We start from the raw sequence: 14,383 nt of genomic DNA on the forward strand, positions 1-14,383 counted from the left end.
CATAGCCGTGTATACAGCGCTCATTGAGTGCTGTATACACAGCGATCGAGATAGCAGAGCAGGTAATAAATCTTCCCTGTCTTCTCTCTGGGAGCTCCGGCTGAAGTTACAGCCGGCTCCTAGTGAAAGCAGCTGAACGATCTTGTGCAGCTGCTGTGTTCTGACTTGGACGTACAGGTACGTCCTGGCAGAACTAGACAACCACTATCCGGACGTATATAGTCTATGCGCGGTCCGGAAGTGGTTAATGTAGATTGTGAGCCCCATATAGAGCTCACAATGTACATTTTTCCCTATCAGTATGTCTTTGGAATATGGGATGGAAATCCATGCAAACACGGGGAGAACATACAAACTCCTTGCAGATGGTTTTATGCCCTTGGCGGGATTTGAACACCAGGACTCCAGTGCTGCAAGGCTGCAGTGCTAACCACTGAGCCACCGTGTGGCCCCTGATGAGTCCAAATTTGAGATCTTTGGTTCCAACCACCATGTCTTTGTGTGACACAGAAAAGTTGAACGGATGGCCTCTACATGCCTGGTTCCCACCGTGAAGCATGGAGGAGGAGGTGTGATGGTGGTGTGGGGGGTGGGGGTGGGGGGGGCAAGCTGGTGACACTGTTGGGGATTTATACTGAACCAGCATGGCTACCACAGCATCTTGCAGCGGCATGCTATTCCATCCGATTTGCATTTAGTTGGACCATCATTTATTTTTCAACAGCACAATGACCCCAAACACCTCCAGGCTGTGTAAGGGCTATATGACCAAGAAGGAGAGTGATGGGGGGCTACGCCAGATGATCCGGCCTCCACAGTCACCAGACCTGAACCCAATTGAGATAGTTTGGGGTGAGCTGGACCGCAGAGTGAAGGCAAAAGGGCCAACAAGTGCTAAGCATCTCTGGGAACTCCTTCAAGACTGCTGGAAGACCATTCCCGGTGACTACCTCATGGAGCTCATCATGAGAAGGCCAAGAGTGTGCAAAGCAGGAATCAAAGCAAAAGGAACCGAGAATAGAAGACAGATTGTCAGTTGTGTCACACTGTCTGGTAAGAATATAATCCCACATGTCTGACTTCTGAGTTTTGATGCCTTCAGTGTGATCTACAATTGTCATAGTCATGGAAATACAGAAAACTCTGCGAATGAGAAGGTGCGGCCAAACTTTTGGTCTGTGCTGTATATTACAGGTCCATGTTGTGGGTGTAATACAATGGATGCTTAGTTCTTCTTCAGTAAGGCATCCTTATATTCAGGACCTGGTGACGACCCTTTTGGTACAAGTGCAGTTTCTGGTCATTGAGAATAGTACTTGTATACATCCAGACGCTGACAAGTAGTGTATAGGGCTATACACCCATTTATTCATGAATGATTTGTGTCACTGGGATGGGGATTTTGGTCCATGATCCTCTTCACAGTGGGATTAGGATTTTCTTACTCAACCATTTTGTGACCTAGTTAGAGAATTAAGTTCTTGGTGACTTTCCACCATGTAAACAGAGCTAGCCATAGCTAAATACACGAATTATCAGCTGAGCGGTGGCTACTTTCACACTATACTGGTGTTCAGACACTTATTCCCTTTCTTATAGGCCGGACCTTCCTTAGACATCTGTTTATCTTCGGCTTCACCTTCTATATATGACCCTTTATCTATATAACTATGTTTAATGCTGAATAAGAGAGTACATGTAGTTTAATGTCCACACAAAGATGGCCAAATGTTAGACTGAGACGTTGGGGTTTTTTGCTGGTCGGCAGGGTGGGGTGGCGGGCTGGCCTCAGTCTTAGCTGGATACTTCGCGCTAGGCCACATTGCTATGGTAACATGTAAACTATTGGGTAGAACATCCTTAGCAGCTACAGGATGCCCCGCCCCAACTTTACACATTACACTGTATCTACTGAACACGGTGGCCGTCACTATATCTACTGAACACTGTGGCCGTGACTATACCCACTGAATGTCATGGCTGTCACTATAACCACTGAACGCTGCAGCTTTCACTATACCCACTGAATTATTATTATTGTTTATTTATATAGCACCATTAATCCCATGGTGCTGTACATTATTATATTAATTCCATGGTGCTGTACATTATTATATTAATCCCATGGTGCTCTGTACATTATTATATTAATCCCATGGTGCTCTGTACATTATTATATTAATCCCATGGTGCTGTACATTATTATATTAATCCCATGGTGTTCTGTACATTATTATATTAATCCCATGGTGCTCTGTACATTATTATATTAATCCCATGGTGCTCTGTACATTATTATATTAATCCCATGGTGTTCTGTACATTATTATATTAATCCCATGGTGCTGTACATTATTATATTAATTCCATGGTGCTGTACATTATTATATTAATCCCATGGTGCTCTGTACATTATTATATTAATCCCATGGTGCTCTGTACATTATTATATTAATCCCATAGTGCTGTACATTATTATATTAATTCCATGGTGCTGTACATTATTATATTAATCCCATGGTGCTCTGTACATTATTATATTAATCCCATGGTACTGTACATTATTATATTAATCCCATGGTGCTCTGTACATTATTATATTAATCCCATGGTGCTCTGTACATTATTATATTAATCCCATGGTGCTCTGTACATTATTATATTATTCCCATGGTGCTGTACATTATTATATTAATCCCATGGTGCTCTGTACATTATTATATTAATTCCATGGTGCTGTACATTATTATATTAATCCCATGGTGCTCTGTACATTATTATATTAATCCCATGGTGCTCTGTACATTATTATATTAATCCCATGGTGCTGTACATTATTATATTAATCCCATAGTGCTGTACATTATTATATTAATTCCATGGTGCTGTACATTATTATATTAATCCCATGGTGCTCTGTACATTATTATATTAATCCCATGGTACTGTACATTATTATATTAATCCCATGGTGCTCTGTACATTATTATATTAATCCCATGGTGCTCTGTACATTATTATATTAATCCCATGGTGCTCTGTACATTATTATATTATTCCCATGGTGCTGTACATTATTATATTAATCCCATGGTGCTCTGTACATTATTATATTAATCCCATGGTGCTGTACATTATCATATTAATCCCATAGTGTTGTACATTATTATATTAATTTCATGGTGCTTTACATTTGGGGGTTACATACAATACACAGAATATACAGGTAGATATAATACTAACAGTGACCGACTGGCACGGTGGGGTAGAGGGCCCTGCCCGCGAGGGCTTACAATCTATGAGGGAAGGGGGGTAGAGACAGAAGGAGAGGGGGAGACTGTACAGATGGCGGTGCGGTGATAGTGTTATTGGGGGGTGTAGGCCTTCCTGAATGGGGGAGTCTTCAGGGCCTTCTTGAAGCCTGTGATTGTGGGGGTCAGTCTTATGTGTCTTGGTAAGGAGTTCCAGAGTATGGGGGATGCACGGGAGAAATCTTGGAGACGGTTGTGTGAGGAGCGGATGAGGGCAGAGCGGAGTAGGAGGTCATTGGAGGATCTGAGGTTATGTGTGGGCAGGTAGCGGGAGATGAGGTCAGAGATATATGGAGGGGACAGGTGAGGATGAGGTCAGAGATATATGGAGGGGACAGGTGAGGTCAGAGATATATGGAGGGGACAGGTGAGGTCAGAGATATATGGAGGGGACAAGTGAGGATGAGGTCAGAGATATATGGAGGGGACAGGTGAGGATGAGGTCAGAGATATATGGAGGGGACAGGTGAGGATGAGGTCAGAGATATATGGAGGGGACAGGTGAGGATGAGGTCAGAGATATATGGAGGGGACAGGTGAGGATGAGGTCAGAGATATATGGAGGGGATAGGTGAGGATGAGGTCAGAGATATATGGAGGGGACAGGGTGTGGATGGCTTTGTATGTTAGCGTTAGTAGCTTGAACTCAATTCGCTGGGCTATAGGTAGCCAGTGGAGGGACCGGCAGAGGGGAGCAGCTGATGAAGATCGGGGCGTGAGGTGGATTAAGCGAGCAGCGCAGTTTAGGGTGGACTGGAGGGGGGCGAGGGTGTTAGCCGGGAGTCCATGGAGAAGGGTGTTGCAGTAGTCTAAGCGGGAGATTATGAGGGCCTGGACGAGCATCTTGGTAGTTTCTGGGGTGAGGAAGGAGCGGATTCGGTGGATGTTCTTGAGCTGGAGGCGACAAGAGGTGTTGAGGGTTTGAATATGTGGTTTGAAGGATAAGTTGGAGTCCAGGGTTACCTCAAGGCATCGGGTCTGTGAGACAGGGGTAATTGTGGTTCCATTAACTTTGATAGATGGGTCAGGTGGAGGGGCCATACAGGATGGGCTGAAGATGATAAACTCTGTTTTCTCCATGTTGAGTTTGAGAAAGCGGGAGGAGAGGAAGGAGGCTACGGCCGCTAGACAATCTGGAATTCTGGCCAGCAGGGAGGTCATGTCTGGTCCAGAGATGTAGATTTGGGTGTCATCGGCATAGCAATGGTACTGAAAGCCGTGAGATTCTATGAGTTGGCCCAGGCCAAGGGTGTAGATGGAGAACAGGAGGGGTCCTAGGACGGAGCCCTGGGGGACACCTACAGAGAGAGGGTGTGGTGAGGAGGTGGTGTGCGAGTGGGAGACGCTGAATGTGCGGTCGGAGAGGTATGAGGAGATCCAGGAATGGGCCAGGTCTGAGATACCAAGGGATGAGAGAATTTCTAACAGGAGGGAGTGGTCAACTGTGTCAAAGGCAGAGGAGAGGTCGAGGAGGAGGAGGACAGAGTAATGGCGCTTGGCTTTGGCGGTTAGAAGGTCGTTAGTGACTTTTGTTAGGGCAGTGTCAGTGGAGTGCCGGGGTCTGAAGCCTGACTGAAGTCTGTCAAAGAGCAGGTTGGACGAAAGATAGGAGGAGAGTTCGGAGTGGACATGCTGCTCAAGAAGTTTTGAGGCGTACGGGAGCAGAGAGATGGGACGATAGTTGGCAGGAGAGGACGGGTCCAGGGACGGTTTCTTAAGTATAGGAGTGAGAGTGGCGTGTTTGAAGGCTGAGGGGAAGGATCGATTGGTTAGGGATAGGTTGAAGAGATGGATTAGGGCCGGAGTAATGACTTCAGTGAGCTTGGGGATGAGATGTGATTGAATCGGGTCGAGCGCGCAGGAGGTGAGGTGGGATTTGGAGATTAGGGAGGAGAGTTTTTCATCAGTGATGGAGGAGAAACAGGTCAGGGATGGGGAGCAGCGAGTAGTTGGGTAGAGGGGTTGTCGGGGGAGTAGGGTGAGGCTGTCTCTGATGGTGTCAATTTTAGTTTTAAAGTAGGAGGCGAAGTCGTCAGCTGAGATAAGTGATGTCGGAGGGGGGGGCGGGAGGACGGAGTTGAAGGTGGAGAATAGTTGTTTGGGGTTGCGAGAGAGTGCGGATATGAGTGTGGTGAAGTAGACCTGCTTTGCAGAGGTGAGTGCATTCTTAAATGTGAGAACTGCCTCTTTGTACCTGAGGAAGTCCTCCTGGGAGTGGCTTTTCTTCCAGAGGCGTTCTGCAACCCGCGAGGCACGTCTCAGTTTTTTAGTATGGTCGGTGTGCCAGGGTTGTCTATTGGTTGGTCGGGCTCTGGAGTTTGTGTAGGGGGTTACAGAATCAAGGGCTGAGGTAATGGTGGTATTATAGAAGGCAGCAGCGGCATCTGTGTCCTGGATTGAGGATATGTCAGTGAGTGGTAGGAGAGAGTCTGAGAGGGTGCAGGTGTCAAGGCGGTTGAGGTTCCTGCGGGGGCGTGGTGGTTTAGAGAGTGGGGGGTCCATTGGAGAAGAGAGGGCAGAGAACGTCAGCAGGTTGTGGTCAGAGAGCGTGGATGGAGAGTTAGAAAGGTTGCATATGGAGCAGAGGCGGGTGAATATGAGGTCTAGTGTGCCCCCCTTTGTGTGGTGGCAGAAGAGGACCAGAGGGAGAGACCAAAGGAGGTGGTGAGGGACAAGATACTGGAGGAGGAAGGGTGGTCTGTGTTAATGGGGATGTTGAAATCCCCCATGATGATGGTGGGGGTGTCTGTAGATAGGAAGTGTGTGAGCCAGGTGGTGAAGTGGTCGATAAAGGCAGCGGTAGGTCCTGGCGGTCGGTATATGACGGCCAGTAAGAGGTTGGCGGGTGAGTAGATACGAACAGAATGCACGTCAAAGGAGGGGGGGCTAAGGGCAGGTAGCGCCTGGATAGGGGCAAATGAACACTTGTCTGACAGGAGGACACCTACACCTCCGCCAGGTTTGTTGTTGGGGCGGGGAGTATGTGAGAAGTGCAGACCTCAATAGGAGAGGGCGGCGGGGGAGGCGGTGTCTGAGGGGGTCAGCCATGTTTCAGTGAGACAGAGAAATGTAAGTTTATTAAGAATAAAAAGGTTGTGGATGTAGGCAAGTTTATTACATACGGAGCGGGCATTCCATAGTGCACCGGGGAGGGCAGGGGGAGGGGTAGGAGTGAGTGAGATTGGTTTGAGATTTCGGGGGTTCCGTGCTCAAACGGCTGATAGTGGAGATTTGCTGTGGAGGTCCAGGGTTAGGAGATATGTCACCAGAAGTAAGGAGGAGCAGAGAGAGTGACAGCAGGTGTAGGTAGGAGAGGCTGGGGGGAAGGTTGTATGTGTCTGGGGCGGAAAGCCTGCAGGTTTGTGAGGAGCTGTGCAGAGAAAGTGATATGGTGGGGTAGGAGAGAGGGAGAGATGAGGATTTCTTTACTGACCAGGCTGGTTTGGGGTGGAAAGGTGGTTTTTACAAGGATTGGGAGAACAACAGTGATTGAAATGAGAAACATTTCTGGTAGACAAGTGAGCAGTTTACAGCAGTTAGATTGTGTTACCTTCTGGTATAATTCTGAAGTCTACACTTAGATGCACACAGGATTGCAGAATGACCTAAGCGATTACATTTATACAAGCCTAGGTGTGTAAGATGTCTATCAGGTGTGAATATGGGTGGGCATATAAGCAGAGGCAATCAGGCCAGAATCAAAGAGAAGGAAATGAGACAGAAAAGAACACAGTAGGGTTAACCAACAGGTATCACACTGATATAATGGCTACAATGTGCTCTGCATATCACGTACCAACAGAGAGATTGAATGATAATAGCAGGCAAGGAAGCAGTTAAGCAGGATACAGGACTATATGATAAGATCTGTTATTTCCTGCCTAACCAAAGCTACAATAAGTGTATCGCCCTGAGACCGCGCTCTCCCTATCACTCCAAAACAAAAATGAGACAAAGATGGCCGACACTATTCTTATGAATCAGAGGTCACATGTTTTCTGCAGCCAATGGGTTTTTTTCATTTTTTTTTTCACTGCCTCCGTTGTTGTAGTTACTGTCCCACCTCCTCTGCACAGTTATTGCTGCAAAAAACGCACCAGGGAAGGGGGGAGGGGATACGAATTTTTACTGCGTATGCGGCCTGGTATTCGATTGTGAACGAAGACATCGAACGGCGTTTGCTCATCTCTAATGGTGACATCATCACAGGTCCTTCATCCTTCTCCTCTCCTGAGCTCCGCCCCCATGTACTGGTCACATGATAGCGGTGACATCATCACAGGTCCTTCATCCTTCTCCTCTCCTGAGCTCCGCCCCCATGTACTGGTCACATGATAGCGGTGACATCATCACAGGTCCTTCATCCTTCTCCTCTCCTGAGCTCCGCCCCCATGTACTGGTCACATGATAGCGGTGACATCATCACAGGTCCTTCATCCTTCTCCTCTCCTGAGCTCCGCCCCCATGTACTGGTCACATGATAGCGGTGACATCATCACAGGTCCTTCATCCTTCTCCTCTCCTGAGCTCCGCCCCCATGTACTGGTCACATGATAGCGGTGACATCATCACAGGTCCTTCATCCTTCTCCTCTCCTGAGCTCCGCCCCCATGTACTGGTCACATGATAGCGGTGACATCATCACAGGTCCTTCATCCTTCTCCTCTCCTGAGCTCCGCCCCCATGTACTGGTCACATGATAGCGGTGACATCATCCCAGGTCCTTCAGCTCTTGCAGCTCCTGCTCGGTGGTCAGTGCTGTTGTCTTGTTCTCTCTGTTATCAGCCATTACCCCAGGCTATAGATATATATATATATACTGTATATACAGCAGTGACTGCTCTCTCTGTTATCAGCCATTACCCCAGGCTATAGATATATATATATACTGTATATACAGCAGCGACTGCTCTCTCTGTTATCAGCCATTACTCCAGGCTATAGATATATATATATATATATATATATATATATATATATATATATATATATATATATACTGTATATACAGCAGTGACTGCTCTCTCTGTTATCAGCCATTACCCCAGGCTATATATATATATATATATATATATATATGCTGTATATACAGCAGTGACTGCTCTCTCTGTTATCAGCCATTACCCCAGGCTATAGATATATATATATACTGTATATACAGCAGTGGCTGCTCTCTCTGTTATCAGCCATTACCCCAGGCTATAGATATATATATATATATATATATATATATATATATACTGTATATACAGCAGTGACTGCTCTCTCTGTTATCAGCCATTACCCCAGGCTATATATATATATATATATATATATATATATATATATATATATATACTGTATATACAGCAGTGACTGCTCTCTCTGTTATCAGCCATTACCCCAGGCTATAGATATATATATATATACTGTATATACAGCAGTGACTGCTCTCTCTGTTATCAGCCATTACCCCAGGCTATAGATATATATATATATATATATATATACTGTATATACAGCAGTGACTGCTCTCTCTGTTATCAGCCATTACCCCAGGCTATATATATATATATATATATATATATATATATATATATATACTGTATATACAGCAGTGACTGCTCTCTCTGTTATCAGCCATTACTCCAGGCTATAGATATATATATATACTGTATATACAGCAGTGGCTGCTCTCTCTGTTATCAGCCATTACCCCAGACTATATATATATATATATATATATATATATATATATATATATATATACTGTATATACAGCAGTGACTGCTCTCTCTGTTATCAGCCATTACCCCAGGCTATAGATATATATATATATATATATATATATATATATATATATATATATATATATATATATATACTGTATATACAGCAGTGACTGCTCTCTCTGTTATCAGCCATTATCCCAGGCTATAGATATATATATATATACTGTATATACAGCAGTGACTGCTCTCTCTGTTATCAGCCATTACCCCAGGCTATAGATATATATATATATACTGTATATACAGCAGTGACTGCTCTCTCTGTTATCAGCCATTACCCCAGGCTATAGATATATATATATACTGTATATACAGCAGTGACTGCTCTCTCTGTTATCAGCCATTACCCCAGGCTATAGATATATATATATATATACTGTATATACAGCAGTGACTGCTCTCTCTGTTATCAGCCATTACCCCAGGCTATAGATATATATATATATATATATATATATATACTGTATATACAGCAGTGACTGCTCTCTCTGTTATCAGCCATTATCCCCAGGCTATAGATATATATATATACTGTATATACAGCAGTGACTGCTCTCTCTGTTATCAGCCATTACCCCAGGCTATAGATATATATATATATACTGTATATACAGCAGTGACTGCTCTCTCTGTTATCAGCCATTATCCCAGGCTATAGATATATATATATATACTGTATATACAGCAGTGACTGCTCTCTCTGTTATCAGCCATTATCCCAGGCTATAGATATATATATATATACTGTATATACAGCAGTGACTGCTCTCTCTGTTATCAGCCATTACCCCAGGCTATAGATATATATATATATATACTGTATATACAGCAGTGACTGCTCTCTCTGTTATCAGCCATTATCCCAGGCTATAGATATATATATATACTGTATATACAGCAGTGACTGCTCTCTCTGTTATCAGCCATTATCCCAGGCTATAGATATATATATATACTGTATATACAGCAGTGGCTGCTCTCTCTGTTATCAGCCATTATCCCAGGCTATAGATATATATATATACTGTATATACAGCAGTGACTGCTCTCTCTGTTATCAGCCATTACCCCCGGCTATAGATATATATATATACTGTATATACAGCAGTGACTGCTCTCTCTGTTATCAGCCATTACTCCAGGCTATAGATATATATATATATATATATATACTGTATATACAGCAGTGACTGCTCTCTCTGTTATCAGTCATTACCCCAGGCTATAGATATATATATATATATATATATACTGTATATACAGCAGTGACTGCTCTCTCTGTTATCAGCCATTACCCCAGGCTATAGATATATATATATATATATATATATATATATACTGTATATACAGCAGTGGCTGCTCTCTCTGTTATCAGCCATTACCCCAGGCTATAGATATATATATATATACTGTATATACAGCAGTGACTGCTTTCTCTGTTATCAGCCATTACCCCGGGCTATAGATATATATATATACTGTATATACAGCAGTGACTGCTCTCTCTGTTATCAGCCATTATCCCAGGCTATAGATATATATATATATACTGTATATACAGCAGTGACTGCTCTCTCTGTTATCAGCCATTATCCCAGGCTATAGATATATATATATATACTGTATATACAGCAGTGACTGCTCTCTCTGTTATCAGCCATTATCCCCGGCTATAGATATATATATATACTGTATATACAGCAGTGGCTGCTCTCTCTGTTATCAGCCATTATCCCAGGCTATAGATATATATATATATACTGTATATACAGCAGTGACTGCTCTCTCTGTTATCAGCCATTACCCCAGGCTATAGATATATATATATATACTGTATATACAGCAGTGACTGCTCTCTCTGTTATCAGCCATTATCCCCGGCTATAGATATATATATATACTGTATATACAGCAGTGGCTGCTCTCTCTGTTATCAGCCATTATCCCAGGCTATAGATATATATATATATACTGTATATACAGCAGTGACTGCTCTCTCTGTTATCAGCCATTACCCCAGGCTATAGATATATATATATATACTGTATATACAGCAGTGACTGCTCTCTCTGTTATCAGCCATTATCCCCGGCTATAGATATATATATATACTGTATATACAGCAGTGGCTGCTCTCTCTGTTATCAGCCATTATCCCAGGCTATAGATATATATATATATATACTGTATATACAGCAGTGACTGCTCTCTCTGTTATCAGCCATTATCCCCGGCTATAGATATATATATATACTGTATATACAGCAGTGGCTGCTCTCTCTGTTATCAGCCATTATCCCAGGCTATAGATATATATATATATATACTGTATATACAGCAGTGACTGCTCTCTCTGTTATCAATCATTACCCCAGGCTATAGATATATATATATATATATATACTGTATATACAGCAGTGACTGCTCTCTCTGTTATCAGCCATTACTCCAGGCTATAGATATATATATATATATATACTGTATATACAGCAGTGACTGCTCTCTCTGTTATCAGCCATTATCCCAGGCTATAGATATATATATATATATACTGTATATACAGCAGTGGCTGCTCTCTCTGTTATCAGCCATTATCCCAGGCTATAGATATATATATATATATACTGTATATACAGCAGTGGCTGCTCTCTCTGTTATCAGTCATTACCCCAGGCTATAGATATATATATATATATATATATATATATATATACTGTATATACAGCAGTGACTGCTCTCTCTGTTATCAGCCATTACCCCAGGCTATAGATATATATATACTGTATATACAGCAGTGACTGCTCTCTCTGTTATCAGCCATTACCCCAGGCTATAGATATATATATATACTGTATATACAGCAGTGACTGCTCTCTCTGTTATCAGCCATTACCCCAGGCTATAGATATATATATACTGTATATACAGCAGTGACTGCTCTCTCTGTTATCAGCCATTACCCCAGGCTATAGATATATATATATACTGTATATACAGCAGTGACTGCTCTCTCTGTTATCAGCCATTATCCCCGGCTATAGATATATATATATATATATATATATACTGTATATACAGCAGTGACTGCTCTCTCTGTTATCAGCCATTACCCCAGGCTATAGATATATATATATACTGTATATACAGCAGTGACTGCTCTCTCTGTTATCAGCCATTACCCCAGGCTATATATATATATATATATATATATATATATATACTGTATATACAGCAGTGACTGCTCTCTCTGTTATCAGCCATTATCCCCGGCTATAGATATATATATATACTGTATATACAGCAGTGACTGCTCTCTCTGTTATCAGCCATTACCCCAGGCTATATATATATATATATATATATATATATATATATATATACTGTATATACAGCAGTGACTGCTCTCTCTGTTATCAGCCATTATCCCCGGCTATAGATATATATATATACTGTATATACAGCAGTGACTGCTCTCTCTGTTATCAGCCATTATCCCAGGCTATAGATATATATATATATACTGTATATACAGCAGTGACTGCTCTCTCTGTTATCAGCCATTACCCCAGGCTATAGATATATATATATACTGTATATACAGCAGTGACTGCTCTCTCTGTTATCAGCCATTACCCCAGGCTATAGATATATATATATACTGTATATACAGCAGTGACTGCTCTCTCTGTTATCAGCCATTACCCCAGGCTATAGATATATATATATACTGTATATACAGCAGTGACTGCTCTCTCTGTTATCAGCCATTATCCCAGGCTATAGATATATATATATATACTGTATATACAGCAGTGACTGCTCTCTCTGTTATCAGCCATTACCCCAGGCTATAGATATATATATATACTGTATATACAGCAGTGACTGCTCTCTCTGTTATCAGCCATTACCCCAGGCTATAGATATATATATATACTGTATATACAGCAGTGACTGCTCTCTCTGTTATCAGCCATTACCCCAGGCTATAGATATATATATATATATACTGTATATACAGCAGTGACTGCTCTCTCTGTTATCAACCATTACCCCAGGCTATAGATATATATATATACTGTATATACAGCAGTGACTGCTCTCTCTGTTATCAGCCATTACCCCAGGCTATAGATATATATATATACTGTATATACAGCAGTGACTGCTCTCTCTGTTATCAGTCATTACCCCAGGCTATAGATATATATATATACTGTATATACAGCAGTGACTGCTCTCTTTGTTATCAGCCATTATCCCAGGCTATAGATATATATATATACTGTATATACAGCAGTGACTGCTCTCTCTGTTATCAGCCATTACCCCAGGCTATAGATATATATATATATACTGTATATACAGCAGTGACTGCTCTCTCTGTTATCAGTCATTACCCCAGGCTATAGATATATATATATATATACTGTATATACAGCAGTGACTGCTCTCTCTGTTATCAGCCATTACCCCGGGCTATAGATATATATATATACTGTATATACAGCAGTGACTGCTCTCTCTGTTATCAGCCATTATCCCAGGCTATATATATATATATATATATATATATATATATATATACTGTATATACAGCAGTGACTGCTCTCTCTGTTATCAGCCATTATCCCCGGCTATAGATATATATATATATATATATATATATATACTGTATATACAGCAGTGACTGCTCTCTCTGTTATCAGCCATTACCCCAGGCTATAGATATATATATATACTGTATATACAGCAGTGACTGCTCTCTCTGTTATCAGCCATTATCCCAGGCTATAGATATATATATATATACTGTATATACAGCAGTGACTGCTCTCTCTGTTATCAGCCATTACCCCAGGCTATAGATATATATATATATATACTGTATATACAGCAGTGACTGCTCTCTCTGTTATCAGTCATTACCCCAGGCTATAGATATATATATATATACTGTATATACAGCAGTGACTGCTCTCTCTGTTATCAGCCATTACCCCAGGCTATAGATATATATATATATATACTGTATATACAGCAGTGACTGCTCTCTCTGTTATCAGCCATTACCCCGGGCTATAGATATATATATATACTGTATATACAGCAGTGACTGCTCTCTCTGTTATCAGCCATTATCCCAGGCTACATATATATATATATATATATATACTGTATATACAGCAGTGACTGCTCTCTCTGTTATCAGCCATTACCCCAGGCTATAGATATATATATATACTGTATATACAGCAGTGACTGTTCTCTCTGTTATCAGCCATTACCCCAGGCTATAGA

Source organism: Leptodactylus fuscus, chromosome 3 (genome assembly GCF_031893055.1).
Source record: "Leptodactylus fuscus isolate aLepFus1 chromosome 3, aLepFus1.hap2, whole genome shotgun sequence".
NCBI classification, from domain to species: Eukaryota; Metazoa; Chordata; class Amphibia; order Anura; family Leptodactylidae; genus Leptodactylus; species Leptodactylus fuscus.